The following is a 15,520-nucleotide window of genomic DNA, read 5'->3' on the forward strand; positions in this document are numbered from 1 at the left end:
AATTCTGCCTTCTATATATAATACACACATATATTTAGTATTTTATTGTAATTCTAGTGTTGCTACATATTAGTCTTTATCAAACAAACTGAATTATGTGGGAATCAGTTTATTAATGGTAAAAAAATAATTATAATAAAATTAGTGGATATAGTTTTTAGAAAATTAAAGTTTTTTAAATACCTTCACTCATTTCTAGCACATAGTGGTAATCCATTATGGTGTTGAGTTTTGTTCGTTTGTTTGTTTGGAGACAGGGTCTGTCTCTGTCACCCAACCTGGAGTGCAATGGCACGATCTCGGCTCACTGCAACCTCCATCTCCAGGGTTCATCCTCCCACCTCAGCCTTCCAAGTAGCTGGGACTACAGGCACACACCACCACGCCCTGGTAATTTTTTGTATGTTCGGTAGAGACGGGGTTTGACTGTTGCCCACGCTGGTCCCAAACCCCTGGGCTCAAGTGGTCTGCCCACTTTACCTCCCAGAGTGCTAGGATTACAGGTGTGAGCCACTATGCCCAGCCTCATTATGGTGCCTGTCAATTTTTGGTTCCCTTTCACTGTGACTGAAATTAATGATTTTTAACAATATGTAAGTTTATTTTCAAAATTGTCTCTCTCACTTTGTTTTAAGAAATAATTAAATTAAAAATCACAGATTTTTCTTGTAGAAAGTTTTAAAATAAGTGTTTGTAAGTGGAAAAAAAATATTTGTTTTTAGCTTCATAGCTGCTTAGTCTTAAATTAAGTATTTCTGAGTACTCTGATTTCATTGTAAATTTTTCCTGTTTGCCAGGTTGTAAAAATGTATTTTGCACAGTGATGCAGATAAAGCCAGAAGTGCATGTGGCATTTCTCAACAATGGTATTGATAAGTGAATTGTGAGCCCAGGTTAGCCTCACTCTTTTCATTAAGGTAAAAGGGCATGGTAATTTTCATAAATGACAAGAAAATACTTGTTCTCCTTGTTCAGTGAGGAGAATTATTTTTGCAGCAGATGTTTATGAAGGGCATGGTAGGATCCCTATGTCTATCGGCATTTTTATTTCCAACTCTTTCCCAAGTTTTGAGCTGAAGTGTTTTGTTTTGTTTTAATGGGCTGCCTCATCAAATAGTCTCTGCTCTTGACCCTGCTTGGTCACAGAAATTTTAAGGTCTCTATCTTTATGGTAACTTTAGTCAGAGAAGGGATTCCAAGGTGAATATTTTCAGTAACTGTGTGTGTGTGCGCACACCTCTACCTCAGCACCATCCAGGGAAACTGAGGAGGTTGACGCTATAAATTTTCCCTTTGACCTCTGCCTTCCTGTCACCCAATGCTATGAAGATTGAGGCTTTCACTCACTGAGAACAGTCTGAACTACCTTGAATTGTTGACAAGTGACTCTCCAGGGACATTAATGCCTTTTCATTTCCTGAAAAGCCAAGTCCCACAGCTCAGGATGAAGTACCCAGTTACACAACAATAACGACCTGAATTTGTATACACAACAGAAAAGATCTGCACACCGAAGGATTTTTTTTTAAAACAGATGTTCCTGGCCCTAGTAATGAATCTCTCAGCTGAAAAGAATGTGAAGCTTATGAATTGCTCTGAGCTACACTCCGTCTTCTCAGTAAAAGACTGGAGAAGGCAACCTGTGCTCAAAAAGGCTAATGGACATCAACTGTGGATTTTCTCTCTGCCTATGTATCAGTTCTAGGATGTTCCTTCCCCATCACTTCTGAACCTCTGAGTAACAATTATGTCATCTTCTATTCTGAGACCTCAGCTATGCTGGGCCATTAATTAGGCATATCTGGTTGGAATTTTGGTACAATTTGGGGAGAAGCGAAAGAAAAGAAGAGGTTGTTAAAAAACAGGGATTGCTTGAAGTCTGTTCTGCAGGACACTGAGTAAAGAATGGGAGCAGGCCTCAAGCAGAAACCAGTGGGAGGACAAATACGAAGAAGCAGAAAGAATGAGAGTTCTTAGGGGCTAAAGAGAAGGTGTCCTGATGAAGAGCCAGCTCTAAGATTAAAAGAGAGAGAAAAGTAAAATAATGTTTATAGGATGTGTTGGAGGGATGGAATGGAATAAGGGTTGGGCAGAGGTATCAGGAGAACCCGCTCCCGATGTTTAACGTGGGTTCTCTTCTATGTCCCAAGTGTCTCAGCTGGTTTGAGAAATAAAGGGAAAGAGCACAAGAGAGAGAAATTTAAAGCTGGGTGTCTGGGGGAGACATCACATGTCGGCAGGATCCATGATGTTCTCCGAGCGGTAAAACCAGCAAGTTTTTATTAGCGATTTACAAAAGGGGAGGGAGTGCACGAATAGAGTGTGGGTCACAGAGATCACATACTTCACAAGGTAATAAAATATCACAAAGCAAGTGGAGTCAGGGTGAGATCACAGGACCACCAGATGAGGCGAAGTTAAAATTGCTAGTGAAGTTTTGGGCACGCATTGTTGTTGATAACATCTTATCAGGAAACAGAGTTTGAGAGCAGACAACCTGTCTGACCAAAATTTATTAGGCGGGAATTTCCTTATCCTAATAAGCCTGGAAGTGCTACAGGAGACCGGGTCTTGGAGACCGGGTCTTATTTCATGGCTTCGACCATAAAAGACAGCACGCTTTGAGGGGGCCATTCATAGGCCTACCCTATGGGCGCATTCTCTCTCTCAGGGATGTTCCTTGCTGAGAAAAAGAATTCAGCGATGTTTCTCCTATTTGCTTTTGAAAAAGGAGAACTATGGCTCTGTTCCGTCTGGCTCACTGGCGGCCAGTTCAAAGTTACCTCCCTTGTTCCCCTGAACATCGCTGTTATCCTGTTCTTTTCTCAAGATGCCCAGATTTCATATTGTTCAAACGCGCATGCTCTACAAACAATTTGTGCAGTTGACACAATCATCACAGGGTCCTGAAGCGACATTCATCCTCCTCAGCTTCCGAAGAAGATGACGGGATTAAGAGATTAAAGTAAAGACAGGCATAGGAAATCACAAGGGTATTGATTGGGGAAGTGATAAGTGTCCATGAAATCTTCACAATTTATGTTTAGAGATTGCCATAAAGACAGGCATGAGAAATTATAAAAGTATTAATTTGGGGAACTAATCAATGTCCATGAAATCTTCACAATTTGTGTTCTTCTGCCATGGCTTCAGCCGGTCCCTCCGTTCGGGGTCCCTGACTTCCAGCAACACTTAGGGGCTAAAGAGAAGATGTCCTGTTGAAGAGCCAGTTCTAAGATTAAAAGAGAGAGAAAAGTAAAATAATGTTTATAGGATGTGTTGGAAGGATGGGATGAAATAAGCATTGGGCAGAGGAGAGCTCTTTGGAAAAGAGATCTCTTTGATTTTTTTCTTTGGACATTGCAACCAATCCTCCTACTTGATGCTATACTTGTCACAAGGTAATCATTATGTTCTGAGCTCCTTGATCCTCTTCAGTATCAATAAGATACATAAATTACATCTCATAATATGCCTAAACATATATCTAATCTTAATAATATCTTTGTATTAACCACCAGACTCCAACATCACCATTATTTTCTTTCTGAATTATGTGGCAGTGCAAAATGTTACAACCACAACTGAAAAAAAAAAAAACTCCGGCAGTTTGGTAGAGAAAGAAAGCCTAAAATCAAGCAATTTAACATACAGTTAAAGATTGTCTAGAGTGAGCAAAACTGAGGTTCTATCTCCGTTAATGAAGGTATATATTCTAATAAAACTGCATACCCTCACCCACAGATCCAACGTTAGAAACCTTGAACGAAATGTAAAAATCAAGTAAACCTGAAGGCACTCGAAAGTGACAAGCAATCAGAATATTCAGGGTAATAGACATTTAGAAAAAGGCAACAGTACTGGGGGAGTTTCCTGTTTCTGTGACTTTTCACGTGAAGGCAGACCTCAGTTGTTACTGGGTAGAATACTAAAAACTCAGTTAACAATATACATACTTGTTGCTTTGAAAAACAAAAATGAACCAGACGCAGTGGCTCACGCTTCTAATCCCAGCGCTTTGGGAGGCTGAGGTGGGCAGATCACAAGGTCAGGATTTCAAGACCAACCAGGCCAATATGGTGAAACCCCATCTCTAATGAAAACACAGAAATTAACCGGGCATGGTGGTGGGCTCTTGTAGTCCCAGCTAGTCAGGAGGCTGAGACAGGAGAATCGCTTGAACCCAGAAGCCGGAGGTTGCAGTGAGCTGAGATCGTGCCGCTGCACTTCAGCCTGGGCGACAGAGCGAGACTCCGTTTCAAAAAAAAAGAAAAGCAAGAATGATTTGTGCCTGCCATAGCAACTAGAAAATGATGGTAAAGTACCCGTAAAGAAGAGATGTAGAGGAATAAATACCAAATTGTATGTATAAACTCTGATCAAGTCTCTAAAGTACACATGTTTGGGACAGATGTGAAGCAGCCCAGAATAGGCTATAGGAACTACAAAAAGATTTCAGCTGCTGTATGTAGCAGGGAAAAATTAAGAATTTAATTTCAATCAAATTAACTATCTGGAAAAAAAAAAAAAAAAAAAAACCTTCAGAGGATTATACAGAATCCAGAACAGTAGTGTACAAAACAATAAACCCTGGGGATGATAATGTTTCAGTATGTTCTGGGGTCTGTACCAGCTAGGCACTCAGTCACTACAGTTTTATTCTTAGTGCAGTTTACTACAGCAAGAATATTTGAATTAAAAGAATATGAATTACAGTTATACATTCTACAGCTTAGAATATACAGTACTCTACCTGAGTACTTAGAATTTCCATGCAATTCTATAATTATTAGTTAAAGTTATCTTATACCTAAGCTCTAATCATGTAGAATAATGATTCAGAAAAACTTGGCACCTAGCATCTTGAAATGCAATCTGATGGGGAAAACACTCAGTTATAAAGCTCTACAAATTTGGGCTGACAAAATGAGTTATTAGTGAAATGAGAAAAGTTCCCTTGTCCCCCTCACAGGGCACGTGATGGGGAGTGGCTCACTTCAGTGCCCCGCTGCTCAAACTTCTAGGGGAGAATATAGATGGGCAGGTTGTGGGGCTCCAACCCCAAAGCAGCCTCTAGGGGTGAGTGTTTACAGCTCGTGTGGGTCCCCCCCGTCGATGTGTGTTACACTGTACTCTTTTTTTTTAAATATACTTTAAGTTCTAGGATACATGTGCACAACGTGCAGGTTTGTTACATACATATACATGTGCCTTGTTGGTTTGCTGCACCCATTAACTCGTCATTTACATTAGGTATATCTCCTAATGCTATCCCTCCTCCAGCTCCCCACCCCACCACAGACCTCAGAATGTGATGTTCCCTGCCCTGTGTCCAAGTGTTCTCTTGTTCAATTCCCACCTATGAGTGAGAACATGCGGTGTTTGGTTTTCTGTCCTTGTGATAGTTTGCTGAGAATGATAGTTTCCAGCTTCATCCATGTCCCTGCAAAGGACATGAACTCATCCTTTTTTATGGCTGCATAGTATTCCATGGTGTATATGTGCCACATTTGGCCCAGCGATCCCATTACTGGGTATGTGCCCAAAGGATTATAAATCATGCTACTATAAAGGCACATGCACACACTGTCCTCTTTCTAACAAAACTGCATGTCCTCACCCATAGATCAACATTAGAAACCTTGGACAAAATGTGAAAATCAAGTAAACCTGAAGGCACTAGAAAGTGACAAAAGCAGTCAGAATATTCAGGGTAATAGACACTTAGAAAAATATAACAGTATTGGAGGAGTTTTCCTCTTTGCTGTCTGCAGGTGGCTTGTGTTTATCTGATCAGACCCTCTGCCTTATCGCAAGGACAGAGGGCTTTCTGTATCCCAGGTTCTTGCCTTAATGTATCAGAAAAATTGGATCACATATGGGCTTGGAGAACGAGTGCAAGGATTTTTATTGAGTGGTAGTAGCTCTCAGCGAGGTGGATGAAGAGGCCAGAAGGGAGATGGAATAGGAAGGTGGATTTCCCCTGAAGTTGGGCCGCCCAGCAGCCAGGCTGTCCTCTGACAGCCCCGACCAATCTCTGCATCCTTCCGTCGGTCGCTGGCCTTCCACCATGTGCTGGTGCCTGTTGGTGAGTTCTTCTAGCAATATGCTACTGTTGACGTCCAGTTGCTTGTGTTTGTTCCCACTACAGGCACAGGATGGGGGTGCGACAGGCCAGGGTGGTCTTGGAAAATGCAACACGTGGACACAAAAACAGAAATTCCTGTCCTCGCCTAGGTCTGTGGGCCCAGGCCCCAGGGGTGAAGCCTTTGTCAGGGACCATGCCTTTCTCTTTTCAGTACTTCCCTGCACCCCTCTTGTATAATTAGCAGCTGTCATTCTGAATGGGAAAAATAAAATTATTTTTATAAATAAAAGGATTTTGCCAGGCGTGGTAACTCAGGCCTGTAATCCCAGCACTTTGGGAGGCTGAGGCAGTCAGATCACTTGAGGTCAGGAGTTAGAGACCAGCCTGGCCAACATGGTGAAACCCTATCTCTACTAAAAACACAAAAATTTGCTGGGCATGGTGGCGCAGGCCTGTAGTCCCAGCTATTCCGGAGGCTGAGGCAGCAGAGTCACTTGAACCTGGGAGGCAGAGATTGAAGTGAGCCTAGATCACACTACTGCACTGGGCAACAGTGTGAGACACCACAGCCTGGGCAACAGAGTGAGACTCCGTCTCAAATAAATAAATAAATGGATTTTTAGTATGAGCCTACTGAAAAATTTTCTCAATATGTCATTGAATCTTAAGAGTTCATCAATTAATTACCACATTTTGCTCCTAATCTAGACTGTTCAGGTGAAGAAGAATCCCAGAGCCTAATAGAGGTAAAACCAAATTTACCTAATAGAGATAAAATTGTTGGTATCATGTTACCCAGCAATTAGGAGGCAGGTGAGAACACAGAAGTTAAAAGATTGTGCTGTTCAACTCCCTTTTGCTAAGTTATACTCAAGCCTCCATAATTTATCCAGCTTTCCTTACTTATTTGAAGGAAAGTATGTGCATACACACACACACACACACACACACACACACACACTTTAAATTCTGGGATGCATGTGCAGAACATGCAGGTTTGTTACATAGGTATACACGTGCCATGGTGGTTTGCTACACCCATTAACCTGTCATCTACATTAGATATTTCTCCTAATGCTATCCCTTCCCTAGTCCCCCACCCCCCGAAGGCCCCGGTGTGTGATGTTCCCCTCCCTGTGTCCATGTGTTCTCATTGTTCAACTCCCACTTATGAGTGAGAACATGCAGTATTTGGTTTTTTGTTCCTGTGTTAGTTTGCTGAGAATGATGGTTTCCAGCTTTATCCATGTCCCTGCAAAGGACATGAATTCATCCTTTTTGTAGCTGCATAGTATTCCATGGTGTATATGTGCCACATTTTATTTATCCAGTCTATCATTGATGGACATTTGGGTTGGTTCCAAGTCTTTGCTATTGTGAATAATGCTGCAATAAACATACATGTTCATGTGTCTTTATAGTAGAATGATTTATAATCCTTTGAGTATATACCCAGTAGTGGGATTGCTGGGCCAAATGGTATTTCTAGTTCTAGATACTTGAGGAATCGCCACACTATCTTCCACAATGGCCAAACCAATTTACACTCCCACCAACAGTGTAAAAGTGTTCCTATTTCTCCACATTATCTCCAGGATCTGTTGTTTCCTGACTTTTTAATGATCGCCATTCTAACTGGAGTGAGATATCATTGTGGTTTTGATTTGCATTTCTCCAGTGACCAGTGATGATGAGCTTTTTTTTTCAAGTATTTGTTGGCCACATAAATATCTTCTTTTAAGAAGTGTCTGTTCATGGCCGGGTGTGGTAGCTCATGCCTATAACCCAGTACTTTGGGAGGCCCAGGTGGGTGGATCACCTGAGGTTGGGAGTTCAAAACCAGCCTGACCAACATGGAGAAACGCCATCTCTACAAAAAATACAAAACTAGTCAGGCATGATGGCGCATGCCTGTAATCCCAGCTACTTGGGAGGCTGAGACAGGAGAATTGCTTGAACCCGGGAGGCAGAGGTTGCAGTGAGCCAAGATCGCGCCACTGCACTCCAGCCTGGGCAACAAGAACAAAACTCTGTCTCAAAACAAAAAACAAAAAACAAAAAGTGTCCATATCCTTCACTCACTTCTTGATGGGGTTGTTTTTTTCTTGTAAATTTGTTTAAGTTTCTTGTAGATTCTGGATATTAGTCTTTTGTCAGATGAATAAATTGCAAAAATGTTCTCTCATTCTGTAGGTTGCCTGTTCACTCTGATGTTAGTTTCTTTTGCTGTGCAGAAGCTTTTTTGTTTAATTAGATCCCATTTGTCAGTTATGGATTTTGTTGCCGTTGCTTTTGGTGTTTTAGTCATGAAATCTTTGCTCATGCCTATGTCCTGAATGGTATTAGGTTTTCTTCTAGGATTTTAATGGTTTTAGGTCTTCTGTTTAAGTCTTTAATTCATCTTGAGTTAAGTTTTGTATAAGGTATAAGGAAGGGGTCCAGTTTCAGTTTTCTGCATATGGCTAGCGAGTTTTCCCGACACCATGTATTAAACAGAGAATCCTTTCCCCATTGCTTTTGTCAGGTTTGTCAAATATCAGGTGGTTGTAGATGTGTGACATTACTTCTGAGGTCTCTGTTCTGTAGATATATAGACCAATGGAAATTTGTTCATTTTTACACAATTAATTAAAATGTAGCACTGAATGATTTTATATGTCCTGCACATACTTTTGTGCCCTGTTATCTATCTTATTCTTTTTTTGATGGCATATGCCAGATGACGCCACTAAAAACTGATGAAGTCTCCATAACATGGGTCTCTTACTGATGCTGAGGAGCATGGCAATCGCACCTTAACCAGTGCTATTCATGTAGAATGACCAAGAAATGAATGTTTCTTACTGAAAGAGTGCATATATTGGCATCTTTCATTACCCACAGACTAATAAACTAATCCTGGCTCATAAAATCCTTTTTGCCTACTTATTTCTATTTGGAGGAACTTAAAATCATATTGGTATAATGATTCGTATAACAATTTCAGTTTCTTTTTTTTTTTTTTTTTTAACAATTTCAGTTTCTTGGTTGAGTGAAGTTTGCTTTAACAAACAATAAATTCATCATGTTTCTCAAATTAAATGATGATTATTTAAATTTTAGATAAATATTATTCTGGGAGGCAGGAAGTCTTTTTCTTTATTTATCACATACTACTATCACTGAATATTGTTCCCACCCAGCTCTACAACTAATGGTAAGTTTCCTAAAGGCAAAAAAAAAAAAAAAAAAAAAAGCCATTTCTTTGTTTTTTCTTTTAGCCGGAGTTTCACTCTTGTCGCCCAAGCTGGAGTGCAATAGCGCAATCTCGGCCCACTGCAACCTCTACCACCCAGGTTCAAGTGATTCTCCTGCCTCAGCCTACCGAAGTAGCTGGATTGCAGGTGCCCGCCAACATGCTCAGATAATTTTTTTTGTATTTTTAGTTGAGACCAGGTTTCACCATGTTAGCCTGGCTGATCTTGAACTCCTGACCTCAGGTGATCCACCAGCCTCAGCCTTCCAAAATGCTGGGATTACAGGTATAAGCTACTGCGCCCAGCCAGAAAAAGGCCATTTCTTATATTGCAGTCAACATAAATGCTGTGGTACATAATGAAATTCTGCTACTTTTGTGGTATTATTAACATTTAGGTAATCCTTTTTGATAAATCTTAACCTACAATTTTTCACATCTCCATTTTGTTCCTGAAATTTATCTGGATACTTACTTCAATGCATGTGGTTGATCTATCCACAACACAACACAACGCTCTAAGCACATTTTTCCTGTGCCGCATAGTGTTTGAAACTAGAAATAGTCAACAGTCATTGGTACAAACCCACACTCACCCCCATCTGTCACCATCAGCTCCCATGTATGCTGCCCAGGGGTTTGAAGACTAGCATGCCTGGCCCCTGGCACCACGACTGGTACTCACACGTGCTACCCAGGGTCACAAGGAACATCCTGCCTGACATCCCCAGCAATGCCTTACCACAACCTCCACTAACAACCACAGCCTACGCAGTTGAGAAATGTCCAGACTCTACTGATGTTGAATACAGCCAAATAAATTATATGAACATTATACCACTGTGCCTACCCAGTCAAAGCCTAAGCACCCTACTCAATCAAAACTATAGAGTTATCTAAAGGAAAAAGTATTTTTCTATGAAAATTAATCTGTAAAACTGGAAGAAATGACTGCTAACCAAATGTCTAGATATCAATGTAAGAACAAAATAAACAAAAAAAGTAAGAAAACATAACACTTCCAAAGGAACACAATTCTTCAATAAAAGGTTTCAAGGGAAAAATATCTATGAAATGCCTGAAAACTTATTCAAAATAATGATTTTATGGAAACTCAGTGAGATGCAAGACAATACAGGTAAGCAATAAAAAGAAATCAGAAAAACAATTCATGATCTGAATGAGAAATTCAAAAAGAGATAGACACCATAAAAAGAGCCAAACAGAAATCCTGGAACTGAAGAACTCAAGGAATGAAATTTAAAAAATATACAATCTAGAGCATTAACAATAGACTAAATCAAGCAGAAGAAATAATTTCTGAATTGACACAGGTCTTTTAAAGTAATTTACTCAGATAACAAAAACACAAAACAATACTAAAAATAAAGAAAGACTACAGGACATGTGGAACTGTACTAAATAAAACAGTTTCAGCCGGGTGTGGTGGCTCACGCCTGTAATCCCAGGGCTTTGGGAGGCCAAGGCAGGTGGATCAAAATGTCAGGACTTCGAGGCCAGCCTGACCAACATGGTAAAACCCTGTCTCTACTAAAAATACAAAAATTAGTTGGGCGTGGTGGTGAACACCTGTAATCCCAGCTACTCAGGAGGCTGAGGCTAGAGAATCACTTGAACACGGGAGGCAGAGCTTGCAGTGAGTCAAGATCACTCCACTGCACTCCAGCCTGGGCAACAGAGCAAGACTCCATCTCCAAAAACAAACAAACAAACAAACAGTTTGCCATTTTGGAAATTTCAGAAGGAGGATAGATGAGAGAAAGCAAGGAAAATCTATTTAATGAAATAATTGCTGAAAAATTCCCAAGTCTTGCAACAGATATAGACATCCAGATACAGGATGCCCAAGGACTAATACATATGTTCAACCCAAAAAGTCTTCTTCAAGGCACATTAGATTCAAACTATCAAAAGTGAAAGAGGAAATTCTAAAAACACCAAGAGAAAAGTTTCTAGTCACATATAAGGGAATCCTCATCAGAATGACAACAGATTTCTCTGTAGAAATCTTACAGGGCAGGCAAGAATGGGATGATATATTCATTGGACCACACACACACACACACACACACACACACACACACACACTCTATATATATATTGAATGGACTAAAAAAACTATAACAATAACAAAAAATGTGCTATACCCAGCAAATCTATCCTTCAAAAATGAAGGAGAAATAAAATATTTTCTGGATAAGCAAAAACTGAGAGAATTTATTACCACTAAATCAGCACTATAAGAAATGCTTGGCCGGGCCCGGTGGCTCACGTCTGTAATCCCAGCACTTTGGGAGGCTGAGGCTAGTGGATCACCTGAGGCCAAGAGTTCGAGACCAGCCTGGCCAAAGTGGTGAAATCCTATCTCTACTAAAAATACAAAAATTAGCCAGGCGTGGTGGTGTGCACCTGTAATCCCAGCTACTCAGGGGGCTGAGACAGAAGAACTACTTGAATCCAGGAGGCAGAGGTTGCAGTAAGCTGAGATCATGCCACTGCACTCCAGCCTAGGTGACAGAATGAGACTCCACCTCAAAAAAAAAAAAAAAAAAAAAAAAAAAAAAATGCTTAAGGAGTCCTACATGTGGAAGTAGAACAATATCTACTGTCATAAAAGAAAGTGTAAAACTCACTGGTAGTGCTGACACAAATCAGGAAACAAAAAGAATACAAAATTGTCACTGCAAAAACCACAAAGTCATAAAAGTTAACAATAAAAAGGGAAGAAAATTACAAAAGTATACAAATTGATCACAAAACGATTTAAAAAATGGCAGGAGTAAGTCCTCACCTATCAAAAGCACTTAAGGATAAATGGTTTAAATTCCTTAATTAACAGATACAGATTGCCTTTTTTACAGACGCCGCCGCCACCGGGAGCCCTGTACAATCAGCCATGGTCAACCCCACCGTGTTCTTCAACATCGCCGTTGACAGTGAGCTCTTGGGCCGAGTCTCCTTTGAGCTGTTTACAGACAAAGTTCCAAAGACAGTAGAAAACTTTCGTGCTCTGAGCACTAGAGAGAAAGGATTTGGTTATAAGGGCTCCTGCTTTCACAGAATTATTCCAGGGTGTATGTGTCAGGGTGGTGACTTCACACACCATAATGGCACTGGCAGCAAATCCACCTACGGGGAGAAATTTGATGATAAGAATTTCATCTGAAAGCATACAGGTCCTAGCATCTTGTCCATGACAAATGCTGGACCCAACACAAATGGTTCCCAGTTTTTCATCTGCACTGCCAAGACTGAGTGGTTGGATGGCAAGCATGTGGTCTTTGGCAAGGCAAAAGAAGGCATGAATATTGTGGAGGCCATAGAGCCCTCTGAGTCCAGAAGTGGCAAGACCAGAAAGAAGATCACCACTGCTGACTGTGGACAACTCGAATAAGTTTGACTTGTGTTTTATCTTAGCCACCAGACCATTCCTTCTGTAGCTCAGGAGAGCACCCCTGCACCCCATTTGCTTGTGTATCCTAGAATCTTTGTGCTCTCCCTGCAGTTCCCTTTGGGTTCCATATTTTCCTTGTTCCTTTCCATGCCTAGCTGGATTGCAAAGTTGAGTTAAGTTTATGATTATGAAATAAAAACGAAATAACAACAACAACAACAACAAAAGATATAGATTGACTGAATGAACCAAAAAAGAAAACAATCCCAACTATATGTTGCCTACAAGAAACTCAATTCACCCATAAAGACACAAATAAATGTAAAGTGAAGAGATGGAAAGAAACATTTTATGCAAATGGAAACCAAAAGCATGTAAGAGTACTTATATCAAGCAAAAAAGACTTTACATCAGTAAACATAAAAAAGAAGCTTATTATATAATGACAAAGGAATTGATTCAAAAAGAGGATATAACAACTATAAATATATATATGACAAACACCAGATATATAAAGCAATTATTAGAGCTACAGAGTGAGATAGAATCCAATATAGTGGTAGTTGAGGACTTCAACACCTCGTCTTCAATATCAGATAAATTATGTAGACAGAAAATTAACACAGAAACTTTCTACTTAGTCTGCACTATAGAAAAAATGGAACTAACAGATATTCAAAGAACATTCCATCCATTAGTCAGAGAATACACATTTTCTCATCAGTACGTGAAACATTCTCCAAGACAGACCACATGTTAGCCCACAAAAGAAGTCTCAATAAATTTTTTTAAATTGAAATAATATCAAACATCTTTTCAGGTCACAATGGAATAAGATGAGAAATCAATAACCATAGAACTTTGGAAAGCGTGCAAGTACATAAAAATTAAACAACATGGCTCCTGAACACCCCAATGAGTCAATGAAGAAATAAAAACACTTTTTGAAACAAATGAGAATGGAAACAAACACCCAGAGAACTAGAGATACACCAAAAGCAGTGCTTAGATAGAAATTTATAGCAATAAATGCTTACCTCAGAAACATAGAATTACTTTATATAAAAAGACTAATAAATGATGCTCCTCAAAGAATTAGAAAAGTAAAAAAAAATCCCAAAATTAGGAGAAAAAAAGAATAAAAATCAGGCCATAACTAAACAAAATATAGACAAAAAGTAGAAAGGATTGATGGTACAAAAAGTTCTTGAAAAGATCAATTTCACATGGCACTAAACAAAAAATACTGGCAAACCGAATCAAACAATACATCAAAAAGATAATGCAATAATAACCATTGGGATTTATCTTGGCTAGCTACACTAACCAAGAATAAAAAAGAGATGACTCTTTACATAAATACAAATAGAAATGAAAAAAGAAACATCACAGCTGATACTACAGAAATACAAAAGATCGTTACTGCTTTGAGCAACTATAAACCACCAAATTGGAAAATTTAAAGAATACAACTAAATTCCTGGACATATATAAAAATCAAGATTGAACATGGAAGAAATAGAAATCCTGAATAGGCCAATAACAAGTAATGTGATTGAGTCAATAATAAAAAGTCTTTTGACAAAGAATATCTCAGCACTGTATAGCCTTCCTGATGAATTCTACCAAACTTTAAAGAAAAACTAACATCAATTCATCTCTAAATAATATAAAAAACAAAACAAAAGGAAAATCCTGATTTATTCTACAAGGCAAAAATTACACTGATACCCACATCAGATAAAGACAAAACAAAAAACAAAAGGAAACTGTAGGCCAATATATCTGATGAACATGGATGTAAACATTCTCAACAAAATACCAGCCAACCAAATCAAATGATACATCAAAAAGATAAGACAACAATATTAATTGGGATTTACCTCAGGGATGCAAAGATGGTTCAACATAAGCAAATCAATAAATGTGATACGTCACCACAAATTAATGAAAGACAAAAACCATATGATCATTTCACTAGATGCAGAAAAAGCACTTGATAAAATTTAACATAAATTAATGATTTTAAAAAGTACTCTCAACAAATTAGAAATAGATTAACCATACCTCAACACAATAAAGGCTGTGTATAACAAACTCACAGCTAACACTATACTGAATACAGAAAAACTCAAAGTCTTCTATCTATGAACTAAAATAAGGCAAGATTGTCCACTTACTACTCTTATTCAACATAGTACTGGAATTCCTACCCAGAGCAATTGGCAAGAGAAAGGATTAAAAGGAATTCAGATTGGGAAAGAGGAAGCCAAATTGTTCCTCTTTGCAGATGACATGATCTCATGTACAGAAAATCATGAAAATTTCAATCCAAACCTTTTAGCACTGGTAAATAAATTTAGTAAGGTTGCAGAATGCAAAATAAACGTATAAAAATCAGTAGTATTTTTATACACCATTAGTGAACTGGCTGAAAAAGAAATAAAGCAAATTCATTAAGAATAGCTACAAAAATATAAATAAAATAAAATATCTAGGAATAAATTTAACCAAGGAGGTGAAAGAGCTCTACAAAGCAGACTATAAAACACTGATGAAATAAATTGAAGAAAACACAAATGTAATGGTATCACATGCTCATGAATTGGAACAATTAATACTGTTGAAATGACCATACTGCACATAGCAATCTACAAATTCAATGCAATTCTTATCAAAATACCGATAACATTTTCCGCATAAATAGAAAAAACAATCTTAAAATTTGTTTGGAGCCACAAAATTCCCTGAATAGCCAAAGTAATACTGAACAAAAAGAAAA

The 15,520-nt window shown here is 38.8% G+C and overlaps 1 pseudogene; it reads left to right on the plus strand.

The window, feature by feature from the left end:
* Window positions 1-4,398: 4,398 nt before the first annotated feature.
* LOC126936473 (peptidyl-prolyl cis-trans isomerase A-like) lies at window positions 4,399-15,163 on the plus strand (annotated as a pseudogene).
* Window positions 15,164-15,520: the final 357 nt, after the last annotated feature.

This window comes from Macaca thibetana, chromosome 14, assembly GCF_024542745.1.
Source record: "Macaca thibetana thibetana isolate TM-01 chromosome 14, ASM2454274v1, whole genome shotgun sequence".
In the NCBI taxonomy this organism is placed as follows: Eukaryota; Metazoa; Chordata; class Mammalia; order Primates; family Cercopithecidae; genus Macaca; species Macaca thibetana.